Here is a 16,476-nt window from a genome sequence, read left to right on the forward strand (position 1 = left end):
ACTGCCAAGCATTGTTTGAAATTCAAACCAGATAGCTTGACCCTGATTGGTCAAGTCATTGCCCTGAGGAATGAGTCAGTGAATGGCTATCATTATTTGTATAACTGAAACAGGCAGTGTGTGTACAAGTTCTGTCTGCGAAGAACAGGGCCCGGTGTATTAATATATGTAGCTTCTAACACATGCAAATGTGCTAAACAATGCTTGGCAGTTAACTGTCAGTCACCATCACTGGTGCATTCTCCATGGCAACGCCACTTGCTGGCCAATCAGTGCTCCCTTCACATGCAGTGTAGATTGTTGTTTCCGTGTTGGTGTTCTGTCAAGGTGTCCTGGTGAGTGCAGAATAAAAAGCTTAGACATGTCTCTCTTCAGGAAAACACAGGCAAAGCTAATTTTGTGTCATAAAGGTGTACACTCGGCAAGATTTTGAAACGAAAAGCACTGAGCTGATGACTAACCACTGGGACTCAGGTCTTCAGTCAAAGATGCAAGCGCTGTCCCATGGTCATAGTCCAATCAGCAAGAAATGCTATTGTGCAGTACCAATGTGTAAGATGCATCACACCAGTTGGAAGAAAGTTCAGTAAGAAAATATGAAAATACTAGTTTTTATTCACACCAAGTGGTACAGTATGACCTTCAGGTGGTGGCTAAGCTTTCATGTTGTTTACAACCTCACTAAAACAAATGAGACAAAAACCATAGCATAATTAAGCAAACAATGTATGAGCAGTACACATTTGGACATTTTGAATAACTCCCATTAACTATTCTGCAACTCCATACATGGAGCCAGCCACAGTTTCAATGAGTGTCTCCTGGTAAGTAACTCTAATTGCATCTTTACAGGAATGTGAGTAATGAAGGCACAGCTAGTGTAAGCACAGACATGTTGCACAATTTTATTTCTATCATTTTGTATAAAGTCTACGTTACACCCATCCAACTACAAAATGAATCTTTCCACAGTTTTATATATTCAGACAACAGGGCTGAAGAAAAGGATAATTACTTTGGTTGATTGTTCTCCAGCAGAATATTTCTAAACAAATATTGGTCTCTGAATTTTGTCGTTCTAAAAGCCTTCCATTGGTGCTGCTTCTAACGCAAGAATTCTGAAGAACGCAAATTCTGTAACAGTGGGATGACAAATTCACAACTTAAAAACTCCATTCCATCAATAACCAACTAAAAAACACAAGGCAAGAGTAGTAACCATGTTCTGAACTGGCTGATTCAAGGATTCATGATTAACCAAAGATTAACCAAAAAAAATGTTAATTGAAATTTGTCCTACCAAGAAAATACAAAACATTATAAGGCTGTTAAGTAACTATTAGTTGTTTATAATAAGCCAGTACAGTGCAGTTGTTCCTCAAGGCCACATGAGCAGGCTTCACTGCTGCTTGCACTCAGATGGTGGGTTTGGGTCCTTCTGTTAATGAGAGAGAAAAGCACATGAGAATCGTAAGCACATACAAATGGCCCAATGTAGTGCTAACATGTATAAGAGGAATGTTACATGAAGTGGTTGACCATAAAGGTTCAATGTTGAATTGCAATTTACACCCCTTCACTAAAAACATCAATTATAACATTCTGTAATCTATTGCACAAGCTGTTCAGGGAAATTAAATTCTTGAAGGCAGAATATTACCCATCCTTCATTTGCTTTGATTCACTCAGTGCTATTATCTGCATAGACACTAGTGAACAAATTTTCCAATTAGAAGAGCACTGGGGAAAACTTCAGCTGCACAACAGGCTGGCTCATAGCCTAAAGTCACTGCAACTCATGGACTCTAAATATTGGAAGGATAGAGCTAGCGGAGTTTCAGTGAGAAAACAGAAGGATAAGTAGGGAAAAGAACTTGGTGCATGAGACCAAAATGCATTCAAAAGAACTTTATACTAAAAGCGGGTCATCAATTTTCATTGTTCAACTTTCACACAAAGACGACAAAAGAGACCAGAACACTCCATGAAATAAAAGCAGACAATGCTGGAAACACCGTTCAGCAGCATGTAGAAAAAGAAACATTCAATGTTTCAGCTTGGTGATTGGTTGTCAGAACTGGAAAAAAAACAAGAGATGTAACAGGTTTGAGCAGTACAAAGGCGGGGAAAGTAGGAAGGGCAAGTGAAAGGGAAGGTCTGGGATAGGCAGAAGGGAGTAAATGACAAGCAATAGTGTTGCAAGGCAAGAGATTCCAATGGAGCAAGATTAACAAAAATGGGCCTCGAGGGTTAAGTGGGAACAACACCTCCTCTAGACCCAACTTTTGTTTCTTTACTTGTCCTATTACCATCTCCTTTTACCCTGCACCACTATTATCAACCAATCTCTCTTGCCTTCCACCCTATCACCGGCCTTCCATTTGTTTTTCTTCCACCTTCCTTTTCCCTGTCTCTGCACTCACCTAAAACTAACTGTTCCCAGATCTAACAAAATTACCAGAAACATTAACTCTGCTTCTCCCTCCACAGATGTTACCTAACAAATATTTTCAGCATTTTTATATTTCAAATTTCCAGCATCTGCAGTATTTTGCTTGTAGAATACTTGATGGGTAGTTACGAGCGAGGCCAATTTTGAGCACAGCAAGATGAAAGAGCCTGTCATTTTAGATCAACGCATTATGTTATTAGAATAAAACTAAATGTCTGCATCATCCCAAGATGCAGTGCCATATACACAGCGAGGGTTGAGGGAGTGCAGACACATTCCCTAGTCATACACACACTAACGTTGGGCTTGGCTGGGAGTCTGGGCAGCCATGAAGTTGATGACACTTCATTCACACTGACTCAGCTCCAGCAATTCTACTGAAGGCAACAAAAAGCAGGCATTTTTGGATGGAAGCGCACCCTCCAATCTTTGAGCCTCATGCACCCAGATTTCTTATAAAAAAACTCCAAATCTGTTCTTCATCTGCATTCATGCTAACAGTACCAAAATGTCACCAACATTTTCAAACATAGTTGGGAGCAAGCATAGGAGACTCAAATTTCTACAGCACACCTTGAAGCTCGTACATATGCAAAATATAGAATTTCATGCTAATATATATGGCCTTCGCCATTGTCCTTACAGTTGTTTCATTCTCTCTGATGCAGCAGCATGGGTAACTCTACCTTCATTACGAGATTTAAAGCGTGGAACAGGAGATAGCTTGGGTAAACAGAAAAAAGTAAAACATCAATGTGCCAGATGTCAGCTCCTATTATTCAAATCTTATCCTCATCATATGTTACTGCCTAAAAAAATCTGTTGCTCGAAACTGGTCCAAACTGCAATTTGTTTTAAACTCATTCTAAAGCCTGCTGCCTACATACTAACTTGCAAAAGTCCCATTCATCCAATTTTAAAGTTCTCGTCCCTTTTTTCCAAATCTCTTTGCGGCCTTATCCCACCCCATTAGTAGCCTCCTACAGCCCTCCAACCCGGAGGTCTGTGCTCTTCCAATTCTGGTTTCGGGCATCCTTAATTTTAATCATTTCGCCATTAGCAGCCGGGCCTTCAGCTGTGTAAGCCCTAACCTTGACAACTTACCCCACCCCCACCCCCACCCAAACTTTTTTGCCTTTCACCTCCTTTAAGGTGCTCCTTAAAATCTACATCTTTGAGCCACGTAAGGAGATATTAGGACAGGTAACCACAGCTTGGTCAGTGTAAAATTTTATTTGATAGCACTTCTGTGAAGCACTTTGCAATGGTTATGTTAAAGGCACAAAATAAATGTAAGTTGATAACTCAAAATTTGCTTCCTTTACATCAGCATTGCTGACAATTGCATCCCATCAAGAATTTTGTTAACAATTTGACACAAGACAGGGACAAGTTGGCTTCTCGATGTGCCAATTCAATTTTTTTTAAAAATTCATTCACAGAATGTGGGCATGACTGACAAGGCCAGCATTTATTGCCCATCCCTAACTGCCCTCGAGAAGGTGGTGCTGAGCTGCCTTCTTGAACCACTGCTGACCACGTGGTGTAGGTGCATCCACAGTGCTGTCAGGGAGGGAGTTCCAGGATTTTGACTCAGTGACAGTGAAGGAACGGTGATATATTTCCAAGTCAGAATGGTGAGTGGCTTGCAGGGGAATTTCCAGGTGATGGTGTTCACTTGTACCTGCTACCCATCTCCTAGGTGGTAGGGGTTGCAGGTTTGCAAGGTGCTGTCAAAGGAGCTTTGGTGAGTTACTGCAGTGCATCCTGTAGATGGTACACACTGTTGCCATTGTGAATCGGTGGTGGAGGGAGTGAATGTTTGTGGACAGGGTGCCAATCAAGCGGGCTGCTGTGTCCTGGACGGTAGTCAAGTTTCCTGAGTGTTGTTGAAGCTGCACTCAGCCAGGCAACTAAGAAGCCAATTAAGAAGCCACTGTAGCAGAGTTCAAATACTTCACCATCCTTGAAATTCATCTCTTAAAGCCAACATTAAAATGGCCACAGGCATCTTAGCTCTAATCACTTTTAGAGATGGGGTGGTGGAGGGGAAGGGCACTTGGGTTTCACTATACAGATTATTTAAACCACTTTCTAGGATAGAAAGAATCAAGCTATTTTGGGGTTGGAATTACAGTCAACAGGCCAAGAAGTGTTAATACAAAGAGCATTCTTTCTTTAACCAGCCATCAGAATCCCTCTGTGAGCTGCTAAAGTAACTGATTGAAACTGTGCAGCTCTCTCAAAACAGGAATGTGCTATATTTAGAAACCTGGGTTGGTTTCATGTTCACCCAGGAGAAGCCATTAGTTTAAAATCATTAACATTGTAGAAAATTGATGCAATGTCACAGATCAAGACTAAGGTGATGCCTCATGTCTGATGCACTATTCGGGGGTCCTGATTTTTCAACTGTTCCCTCCCTGCCTGCTGTGCTCAATGTACAGCTACTCTTCTGCTGGAGCTAGCTATCCAATAACAGCACTACCCTACTCAACTCAGCAAGCTGATCCAGGATTAATTGTTATTGACCTGCACAAAATTATGTTCACACCTAATTTGATGGAAAGAGTGTTTTTGAGCTTGTTAGCATTTCATTATTACCTCTTCTATTAAAGGTGGGCAGAAGTAATGCCTTCACCCCATTTGTCTGTCTGTATACAACATCTCAAAAACAAACTGACAGATTTCAATGAAATTTGGTACAGATACAGTATGGCCCAAGGAAGAAGCAAATGGTTTTTGGTAAAGATGTGGATCTAGGTCCAGGGCACGTAACCCTTTGAAAAGCAAGGCAGAATGGAAAAGGATAAAGGATGATGCAAGAACATTAATGAGAAAGGATCTTGGCTCAGAAGATCAGAGGTAGAATGAGTGGAGATTAGGAATGCATTAACTTCTGTCGCTGCCTGGAAGTGATCAGGAACAGTTGCGTGTGTGCACACTCCGCCCACAATGCAGCAGCTGGGGCCGGATGCCTTTCTGGTCGGCAGGTAGTAGGAAGTGATTTTGAAATATTTGAAGGGGTGGGGGTCACATGTGGAGCTGTATTTCAACCCAGTGTAATCCGTCCCTGTTTTATTGAAAGGCTGTGTTTATAAGGTAAACAAGTTCGACAAGCGCAGGGATTTTCCAGTCAGCTAGGAGATAATGGGACTCTTAATGCCAGCATCATGGTTTCGGGCCCCACATTTGGTGATTTTTTGAAAAAGAATTTATATTTTTCTTAAATGCTTATCTTAATTATCCACCTGCCATTCCCAGGCGTTTTGTATTCACTATTGAAATAACTATTTGCCGAACAGTAATGCTTTTTTCAAAAAATAATTAGCAAACCTTTGCATAAAGTTAAACTCTCCATCATAAAACACCAAAACATGGTCCATCATAATCAGTCAAATTAGCCTGGAATGGGAACACAATTGTCTAAACATCTGATGACAAAATATCACAATGTTGAAACAAACCATAAGTTTACATTATTTTTGCCACTACAAGAGCATTATTGTTAAAATGGTTGTTCTTAGCTGCAAGTTTTTTTCCCCATCAACTCATTTTGTTGTAAAGGAGACATTTAAAAAAGACACCAACTTGCAAAAAAATGCAGAATTCACCAACAGCAGCTTAAAAGCACCTCACTTACACAGTGATGCTGACTGCATCTGCGCATGTGCAGGAAGTGCTTCCCCTAGAGTGATGGCACAAATAAACGCAGCCTTAGGAATAACAAGAGTCAGGAAATGCTGATGGAAGCAGTTTATAGATCCCCCAACAGTACTAATACCATTGGACAAAACATTAAGCAACCTATTCTCAAACTTCAAACGGCTAAGCAGCCTGACTCGCTGGCGTGGAATGAGCGCACCCAGTGGGCCACTTTTGGTAAGCAGGACTGGCGCTGCGGGGTGAACTGAACGCCAGGTTAAGGCGCCTGATGCCGACTCTCATCAGACCCCACAAAATGCTCAAAGCTTGACACCGTCCAGGACAAAGCAGCCCGCTTGATTGGCAGCACATCCACCAACATTCACTCCCTCCACCACCAACGCACAGTAGCAGCAGTGTGTACCAGCTACAAGATGCACTACAGCAACTCACCAAGGCTCCTTCGACAGCACCTTCCAAGCCCACGACCACTACCATCTAGAAGGACAAGGGCAGCAGATAGATGGGAACACCACCACCTGGAAGTTCCCCTCCAAGCCACTCACCATCCTGACTTGGAAATATATCGCCGGTCCTTCACTGTCGCTGGGTCAAAATCCTGGAACTCCCTCCCTAACAGCATTGTGGGTGTACCTACACCATATGGACTGCAGCGGTTCAAGAAGGCAGCTCACCACCACCTTCTCAAAGGGCAATTAGGGATGGGCAATAAATGCTGGTCCAGCCAGCAAAGGCAACATCCTGTGAATGAATATTTTTTTTTAAATTATTGGAGCTTGTAACAAAGGCAATGTAATGTCTGGGTGGGGGGGGGTCCTTAATCTACATAGACTGGGCAAAACAAATTGGCAAAGATGGCCTGGGGCATATGAGTTTGTAGGGTGCTTTCCTGACAGTTTCCTGGAACAATACATTGTGGAAACAAGTATTCTGCAATGTGATAGGGTTAATTAGCAATTTCATTGTAAAAGATCCACTGGAGAAAAGTGATCATAATAGTTAAATTCTGTACCAAGTCTGAAAGTGGAATACTATAAATCACAGCGTAGAAGTCAACCCCATTTTCCCAGCCTCAAAAATCATGTTTTTACATATACTTGGTGAATAAGTCAACCTCCTTATCAGTCACGATATGCTATACTAATTTTAGTAGTCAGCTTCAAATTTTTACCCCACAAACACGTTTTACTTACCAGTACCTTTAACTGGGCACACAGGATCAAACAAGTGATACAAAACCAGTATTGCAAAGATGCAAGAGTGTTAAGACACGCCACTCTGCACTGGATACTGATGACATTTCAAAATGGCCACCACCCACACCACCAGTTCACTTTTATATTCGGCATTCAAGTCAGCCTCAGTTTTTGGAAGGATTTTGAGACTTCAAAGGTCGACTTATCTGCTGACATCTGTTGTGCTCCAGTCCCAGACAACAATCTTAAACTTAAAGCCAGCTGCACGGGTATGAGGGGAGAGCTGACAGCTAAAAGGCACTGAACTTGCAAATGGTGATATTCAGAGGGATGGAATTAATGTTTCAGGTCAATGACCTTTCATCAGAACAGACAAAAGATCATCAACCCGATACATTAACTCTGCTTCCCTCCAAAGATACTGTCTGACCTGCTGGAGATTTCCAGCATTCATTGTTTTTATTTCTGATTTCCATCATCCGCAGTATTTTGCTTTTATGTTCAGAGGGACTTGGGTGCTCATACTAGGAACAAAGTTAGTATTGCAAGTACAAGCAATTAGGAAGGCAAATAGCATGTCTTAAACACAATGGTTACCGCACAGGTGGCCATTCAGCCCACCCTGTCTGTGGAGCAATTGGTCTAATGTCATTTCCCCACCTTCCCCCCATGGCCCTGCACATTCTTCTTTTTCAGAAAATCATCCAATTCCCTCTTGAATTCCTCGATTGAACTTGCTGCCACCACCACACTCAGAGTGCATTCTAGATCTTAAACAGTCGCTGTGTGAAGTCGTTTTTCATGGCACCTTTGCTTCTTTTGCAATTACCTTTAATCTGTGCCCTCTGGTTCTCAATCCTTCCACCAATGGGAACAGTCTCTCCCTATCTACTCTGTCCAGACTCATGATTTTGAATGCCTCTATCAAATCTCCTCTCAACTTTCTCTTCTCCAAGGAAAAGAGTCCCAACTTCTCCAATCCATCTTCACAAGTGAAGTTCCGTAATCTTGGAGCTATTCTTGGGAATCTTTTCTGCACTCTAATGCCTTCACATCCCTCCTGCAGTGTGGCACCCAGAGCTGGACACGATGCTACTGTTGAGGTTAAACCAGCGTTTTAAAGTGTTCAACATAACTTCTTTGCTCTTGTACTTTATGCACCTATTAATAGAGCCTAAGATGTTGTATACTTTAACCGCTCTATCAACTTGTCCTGCCACCTTCAATGATTTATGTACATATTCACCCAGGTCCCTCTGCTCCTGCACCCCCTTTAGAATTCAATCCATTTTTATATCACTACCACAATGAATCGCTTTACACTTCTCGGCATTAAATTTCATCTTCAACTTGTTTGCACATTCCACCCACCTGTGTCCTTTTGAATTCTACCATTCACAATACTTTAAAGATTTGTATTTGTATGCAAATGTTGCAATTGTATCCTGTACACCAAGGTCTAGGTCATCATTCATATACACCAGGAATAGCAGGGGTGCTAACACTGACCTCTGGGAAACCCCATTGGAAACATCCATTAACCACTATTCTCAGTTTCCAGTCACTCAACCAATTTTTTATCCATGTTGCGACTGTTATTTTTATTACACAAGCTCCAACTTTGCTCAAGTCTGTTGTGCGATACTTCTTCAAATGCTTTTTAGAAGTCCATGTACACATCAACAACACTGCCCTCTTCAAGCCTCTGTTACCTCTCCAAAAATCTCAAGCAAGTTCAAATTTGATTTACCCTTAAATCTTTGCTGGCTTTTTAAATTAACCCTCATTTGCCCATGTGACTATTATGTCCCAAATTGTTTGTAGAAACATCCCCACCAAGGTTAAACTGACTGGCCTGTAGTTGCTGCGCTTATTTTTTTTGAACAAGGGTGTAGCCATTTGCAATCGTTTTATTGCAAGGGGATTGGAGTATAAGAATAAAGAAGTCCTGCTACAATTGTACAGGGCTTTGGCAAGGCCACACCCGGAATACTGTGCACGGTTTTAGTCTCCACATTTAAGAAAGGATATACTTGCCTTGGAGGCAGTATAGCGAAGGTTTCACTAGATTGGTTCCAAGGAAGAGAAGGCTGTCCTATGATGGCAGACTGAGTAAATTGATCCTATACTCTCTGAAATCTAAAAGAATGAGAGGTGATCTCATTGAAACATACAAGATTCCAAAGTGGGTTGACAGGGTAGATACTGAGATTATTTCCCCTGGTCGGAGAATCTAAAACATGGGGACAGAGTCTCAGGATAAGGGGCCGATCATTTAGGACTGAGATGAGAAATTTCTCCGCTCAAAGGGTTGTGAATCTTTGGAATTCTCCATCCCAGAGGGTTGTGGATGTTGCATTGTTGAATAATTTAAGGCTGAGACAGAATTTTAGTCTCAGAGAATCAAGAGATGGGGAGTGGACAGGAAAATGGAGTTGAGGCCAAACATCAACCATGATAATAGTGAGTGGCAGAGCAGTTTCGATCAGCTTTATTGTCTACTCCTGCTCCTATTTGTTTTCAGGCTCATTGGAGCGGAAGGTTAACTATTGATTTATTAGTTTAGTGTGAAAATAACTCAGGACTTCAGCAATCTCAAACTGTCAGGCTCAGCAACTACCCCAAATACAAGTAGACAGTCTCCAAGTACATGAACCACAATTGTTAGTGTATATTGATACTTTGCTGGTTTGTTTTCTCTCATTTCCTTTGTTTTCAGATGACAACAATTCAGGATCCTGCCATTCACACCCACACCACCGCTAGCCATTTCTTTACTTGTCCCATTATCACTCTCTTTGGCTTTGCACCATGTCTTTAATTTCCCCTGCCCTCCACCTCATCACAGGCCTTACGTTTTTTTTGTTCTTCTCACCCTCCCCCCTCAGACAGGCTCAAAACCCATTTCTTTCACACTTCTGTTGATGACAAACCTGTTAACTTTGTTTCTCTCTCCACTGAAGTTGCCAGACTTGCATTTAATTTGAGATTTTCCAGCACTGTTTTAATTCCAGTTCTGATGAAAGGTCAGACCCAAGACATGAATGGTTTCTCTCTCTACTGTAGGGAGAGCTTGCTATATGCAAGCTCTTGACCTCTTCTTTCAGCACACTGACTTATCTTGACTGTCCTGGTCTGCAGTTTCATTTAATCCTTCGCCTCGTGTAGCATTAACATTTTTTCCCTTCCTTTCAGGTGTGAAGAATCACAAGCTTCAATAACTCATGGTTACCTCACCTCTCTGGATCCTTCTTTCCTTTTACTGCCCTCTAACTCAATCCCTTCTTCCAATCTGACCCCTTGCCATGTACTCAGGATATCCTCGAACCTTTCACACTGATAGCTGAGATCTAAAGTCAACTGTTGACACCTTTTCCTACTCCTCCCCCCCCACCCAACACAGCCCTCCCTCCCAAACCCAGGCCATGACCCCCGTCACTGAACATCAAGCCATTGTTCCCAGGACCGTCACTGAATTCATCTCTGCAGATAGTGCCCCATAACCTACAACCTCTCCCCACCCCCCAATCACAAACAAGCTGCTTCTACCCCCTTCTCAAAACCCGCAAATAGGACCACCCTGGTAGACCCATTGTTTCAACCCATTCCTATCTCACTGAACTGATTGCTTCCTATCTCAATTATATACTTTTTTCCTTTTTCAGTCTCTTCCCCCCCCTACACCTGTGGTTCTTCTTTAAGTTTCCAGTTTCGTAGCCCTAGACATCTCCTTTTCACCATGGACATCCAATCCTTGAACACACGCATCTCCCACCAAAAACATGAAAGCCCTCTGCTTCTTCCTTGAATGGGGGCCCAACTAGTCCCCATTCACCATCACCCTCTTCCCATCAGTCTGAACTTGTTCTCACATTAAACAACTTCCCCTTCAACCTCATTCACTTCCTTCAAATAAAAGGTGTCATTATGGATACCCACATTGATCCTCACTGCCTGCTTTCTTGTGGGATATGCAAAACAGTTTTGTTCCAGTCCTATCCATTCAGGCCCCCACCCTCACCTCTTTTTCCAGTACAATGACGACTGTATTGGTGTGTTCTTTCTTGCTCTTGCCCTGAATAAGAATATTTAATCGACTTTGCTTCCAATTTCCACCCATCTCTTGCCTTCACATGGTCTATTTCGAACTCTTCCCCTCTTTGACTTTTCTGTCTCTATTTCTGGGGATAGGGCATCAATCAACATTCAATATAAACCCACCAACTCTCAGAGCTGCCTTGACTACATATCTGCAAACCCCACTTCACGCAAGGACTTTATTCCATTCTCCCAGTTTCTCCATGTCATCTGTTCAGGCGATGCAGCCTCCCATATGTGTCTTAAATTTTTCCTCAACCGAGAATCTACCCCCACCCCCCAACCCTGGCTGACAGGCCCTAGACTGTATCTGTCCCATTCTCTCATTTCCTTTACTTTGAAAGCTTTTGTCATTTAATTTCTCCTTCCCTACACCCAATGACAGTCCTTCCCTTGTGTTGTTTTTCCCATCCTCTCCCCTTTCACTTGCTCAAAACCTATTACATCTTTAACGTTTACCAGCTCAGAACATGAACTGTTTCTCTCTCCACACATGCTGCCAGACCCACTGACTATTTCCAGCCTTTTCTGTTTTTATTACTGTAATTCATTGGGTTTAAGAGGATTCTTTGGGATGTTTACCTCTTGATCAAGAATGATTTACTTTCTGGCACAATCTGCAGTGTTTATAGATGAGATTAAATATTTTGTAAGAAGTCCCAACAGCAATTTGAATGCCTTCCTACTTTCCAAACAATGGACAGGGCTCAATGGTCACAGAACTCCCCTCCAACTCCAGGGCACATTCATTTTAGACTTTGGCTATACATGATGCAGGAGTTGGCATTATCAACTGAATGATCAGCTACTTCAGGCACATGTTAAGAGAATTTAGAGCTATAATAAAGCACTCGAGCTGGTACTTAAACATAGCCAGTTTGCGAAAAAGAAAACTAACAGCCCATTCACTTTGCATCTTTAATTAAATACTAAAATTCTACAGATCCCAAAGCACCTCCAAGGCCCACACATGAAAGTGATTTTGAATGTGTAAGTTGTACAGCACGCACTACAAGCGCTCGGGTGGATTTAAACTCAATTACAAATTATTCTGTCTCTCTGCAGTAGTCACAACTTGATGTTTTTGTATTGCTGGTTTTCAAAACAAAGAACCTGTCAAAACTTTGGTTATTACTGCAACAAGAGTCAGATTAAGGTGCCACTCACTAATTAGTACTTGACAAAAGCAAAAACAGAGCAAGTTAGTTAAATGAAAAGTATTATATAATAAAGATCAGCAAGCCTTACCTACCAGGGGTAGGGTTATTTCTAGCCATCATTTAAACCTAGTAAGGAAAAATTCAGAGAGCAGCTGACATGAAAGTACAAGACTTGAAGCCAGTATAAGATTTTGAAATTCCAAAAGGAATTATCAGTAACAAAAATATACCTAAATCCATATATAATTTCTCAACTGTTAAAACCTCAATACTATGCTGTTTTATACTGTAAAAACATTTAAAGTAGATATCTTAGTGCAAATAAACATCAAAAGCTAAGTTAAATTTGGACTCTTTGGAACATTATATATCAATCATTCAAGGTAAACTACACCCTCCATTATAGAAGTTCAGTTTACAGCAGTTAGACAAAGTTATATATAGAAATATACCATCAGCCCAATCAATGCTTACCCAGGCCATCAGACAATGCAACCTCATTAACTAACGGCAACTGGGGAAGTGGTGAAAGCAAATTTGCATTTACACCCAGGTGTGATGTACAAGTATAAATCAATATAAAGCTCTCTTGGCCCAGTTAAGTTTCTTCAGTGAGGATCAGAACCAAACAAACCCATGGTGTTCTATTTTAATCCTTGGTTTGAAAAATTGTAAATGAGATACATGCTGCAGTAGTTGTACTGGTGATTTATTTCACCACACCACAAAGGTTTGGCTCTCAAAGGCTCAATATTTGAACAGCTAGTTTCAGATAACCAAGTCATTGGCCCACTGAGCTCAAAACCCACTTGTTTTGCCATCCATCAACCTTCTTCCTACTCCAAGTTTAACCTGAAAACATTCCCATCTTTGTAAATCTAACCCTTTCCAAAAAGGCATCTGGCCTATCAAAAACAAGAAACTCATTACCAAAGGCCAGTAATATCCTAGAAAAATCTTTATAATTTATTCAGCACCTAGATAAGATCTTGGAAGAGTCCCACTGATTCCCGAATAGGCAGTGTGTGTCTGTATGCTTCTTCCATTTTATCCACCCTCAACCTGATACCCACCCAAAGAAGTGCCACATATAGTAATAATCTTCTACCCCTTCACCGCCCCAAATCTTACACTATTGTTTTTATCCATTTCTCTACCAGCCATTAATATGGTCACAGGTTAAACAGCTGAATTTAAGGAAGTCCTCTAAATTAAAATCTATGAATATTTATAGCTCTGTCCTCCTTTCTAATTAAATGCACAACAATTTCCAGCTCAGTAGGAATGGAGTAGAAACGACTCAATGCAAATCAAATCTGCACTAACCAGAAACTGGGGAGACACTGTGTACTGAAGTTATTTGTATTTAACGTTAATGTGAAACTCCATGTACCAGAGTGTTTTATAGACCAAAAAGTTAGTTTCACTTCTGATACGACATTGTCTAGTCCAGCAATGCAACGATTGGACATGCAGACAACAAATATTTAAAATGGGTGAACAGATTCAATTTTTCACCTTTGTGACGAAGTAACTGTGCAGGTCCTAATCAGCTCACACACAGGACATTTCCTGAGTTTTAAAATACATTGTGTTGACTCCCACAAACACTGATCTCTCAGAAATGTGCAAGAATTATGGCAAAAATTAGGCCTTTTTTCTATTTAATGCTTTCATTTGACATCAACTTACATGACCTCTACTCTGCTCAGATTCACTTCATCTTTACCTTGGTACAGCAAGCAAAGTCTGTTTGCTTTAAATTTTAGAGACACAATTGAATCAATAGCTCTCAGCTGCTCAAAAGGGGCATTGCTCACTGACCAGTGTTTCCAGCATTGTCCCAGTTTTCCCAACATCTGCGGTCATTTGGCTATCAACTCACGTTTGATGGCTAACTTAGTTGTCCTTACCTAAACAAACATTTAGCCTCACCATCTGAAGCTGAAATGATACTGAACGCCTCAATTCGGAAACAAAAGCAAACTACCACGGATGCTGGAAATTTGAAATGAAAACAAAAAAATGCTGAAATACTCAGGTCAGGCAGCATCTGCGGAGAGAAAGAGTTAATACTTCAGGTCATGATGACCTTTTATCCTCAAGAGGATGAAAGGTCATCTTGACCTGAAACGTTAACTGTTTCTCTCCACAGATGCTGCCTGACCTGCTGATTATTTCAGCACTTATTTTCAATCTCAATTCTGAAAACTGCTTTTAAATAACTTTCTCTTCCATTTTGAACACTTTCTTCCCCTCAATAATTCAGACCTGTCAAAAGACTTCATTACTACCAGTATCTCTCAAATTCAGCACAAATGGGAAACATCTGACGGAAGATTAATCTCCTCTAACCCCTGTTTTCTCATCAATGCTCATGTTTTTCAGAAATGCTCATAAAACTGAAGTTTGTCCTACATATCCTCCACCTTTCCTAAACGAGAACACAACAGCACCAAACAAATGCACTTGTGTGTGCTGGCTTTTTGGTAGGGCTATCCTATTAGACCCATTCCCCTGATCTTTCTCAATAGCCGTGCAACTCTCCTCTTTAAGTAGTCATCGAATTCCCTTTTGAAAGTTACTAAATGAACCTGCTTCCACCACCCTTTCAGGCGCTGCATTTCAGATCACAATGCAATGTAAAAATATTTCTCATCTCCCCTCTGGTACTTTTGTCAATTACCTTATCATATCTTCTATCAAAGCCCTTCATGACTTTGAACACCGCCATTAAACTTCTTTGATCAAGGAGAAGAACTCCAACCTCTCCATTGAATTAAAGTCTCACAATATCTATACTGCAACATTTGGCAATTTTTCACCTTTCCAGTGTTCGTTGGTATTCTTTCAGCTCAAAAAGAGGAACCAGTTTGAGACAGGCCCATTTCTGCTGGAGCTTAAGCCTGCTCACAACAGGCTTAAGCTGCCAACAATCACCCCCACCCTGCCCGCCGCTCCCCCCTCCACCACACAATATTTTAGCTAGGATGAAGACTTGGGAAAATGTTTCAAAACCATTTCAGTGTTGTTTGTAATTGACATGATACCACAAAGGAGATTAGAGAGGTGGTTAAAATAATTCATAATAATGTTAACCTTCAGAAATACTGTACATATTATACAGCTATGTACAGGCTTAGTATGACACTAACACTTCTCCTGCAAGGGAGAAAGAATGTTCTGGAAAGTAAACGACTCAAACTCCCACCTTAGGGTCATAATCAGGGTCATTTTCTTCATCTGCTTCTTCCTCCCCTTCCTGTTTAAAGAAAGAGAATAATTAAGGTGGCCCTGCTACTTTCCATTGTCAGAGCAACAAGACAATCCAAAGACAAACATAATGCAATTACAAACTTGCTTAGTATTTCTCCCATCATAAATGGAAAAACGTTACCTCATCATCTGCCTCTTCGCCCTCCTCATCATACTGTATTAAAAGAAGAAATAACAATCAGGCTTTTTGCATTCCATATTCAACGAGAAAATCATTGCCACAGTGAGAACAATACATACCTCAAGTCAGTTTGTATAATTCAAGAGTATTTCATAAGCCTTATTCTAACCCCTACCACCCAGCGCTCAACTTCTTGCATGTTTAATTGTACAAGTTGAGTAGTTATAAAAATTCAATTGCAAGCACTTTTAAAAGCTCCTTCAGTCCATCCAGTTTTATTCCTTTTTTGAGACTTTGTAGCAGTTCAATACAACTGAGTAGCTTGCTAGGCCATTTCAGTAGGCATTTCAGAGTCAACCACATTGCATTGAGGTAGATGATCAGCCATGCTCTGTTTGAATAGCAGAGCAGGATTGACGGCAGAATGGCCCACTCATGCTCCTATTTCCTATGTTCCTTTGTCTCTCTTTTCAGAAATATTAAGTATATCTTTAATGGCCCTCTGTC

The 16,476-nt window shown here is 41.1% G+C and overlaps 1 long non-coding RNA gene across 1 annotated transcript; it reads right to left on the reverse strand.

Annotated features, from left to right (window-relative positions):
* Positions 1 to 597: 597 nt before the first annotated feature.
* Positions 598 to 16,006, reverse strand: LOC144696386 (uncharacterized). Its single transcript, XR_013580163.1, has 3 exons — positions 15,970 to 16,006; positions 15,784 to 15,834; positions 598 to 1,438 (listed from the first exon to the last, which is right to left on the reverse strand). It is a non-coding gene; the product is annotated as an uncharacterized LOC144696386 (long non-coding RNA).
* Between the last annotated feature and the right edge of the window lie 470 nt (positions 16,007 to 16,476).

The sequence above is a fragment of the Cetorhinus maximus genome, chromosome 22 (assembly GCF_964194155.1).
Source record: "Cetorhinus maximus chromosome 22, sCetMax3.hap1.1, whole genome shotgun sequence".
In the NCBI taxonomy this organism is placed as follows: Eukaryota; Metazoa; Chordata; class Chondrichthyes; order Lamniformes; family Cetorhinidae; genus Cetorhinus; species Cetorhinus maximus.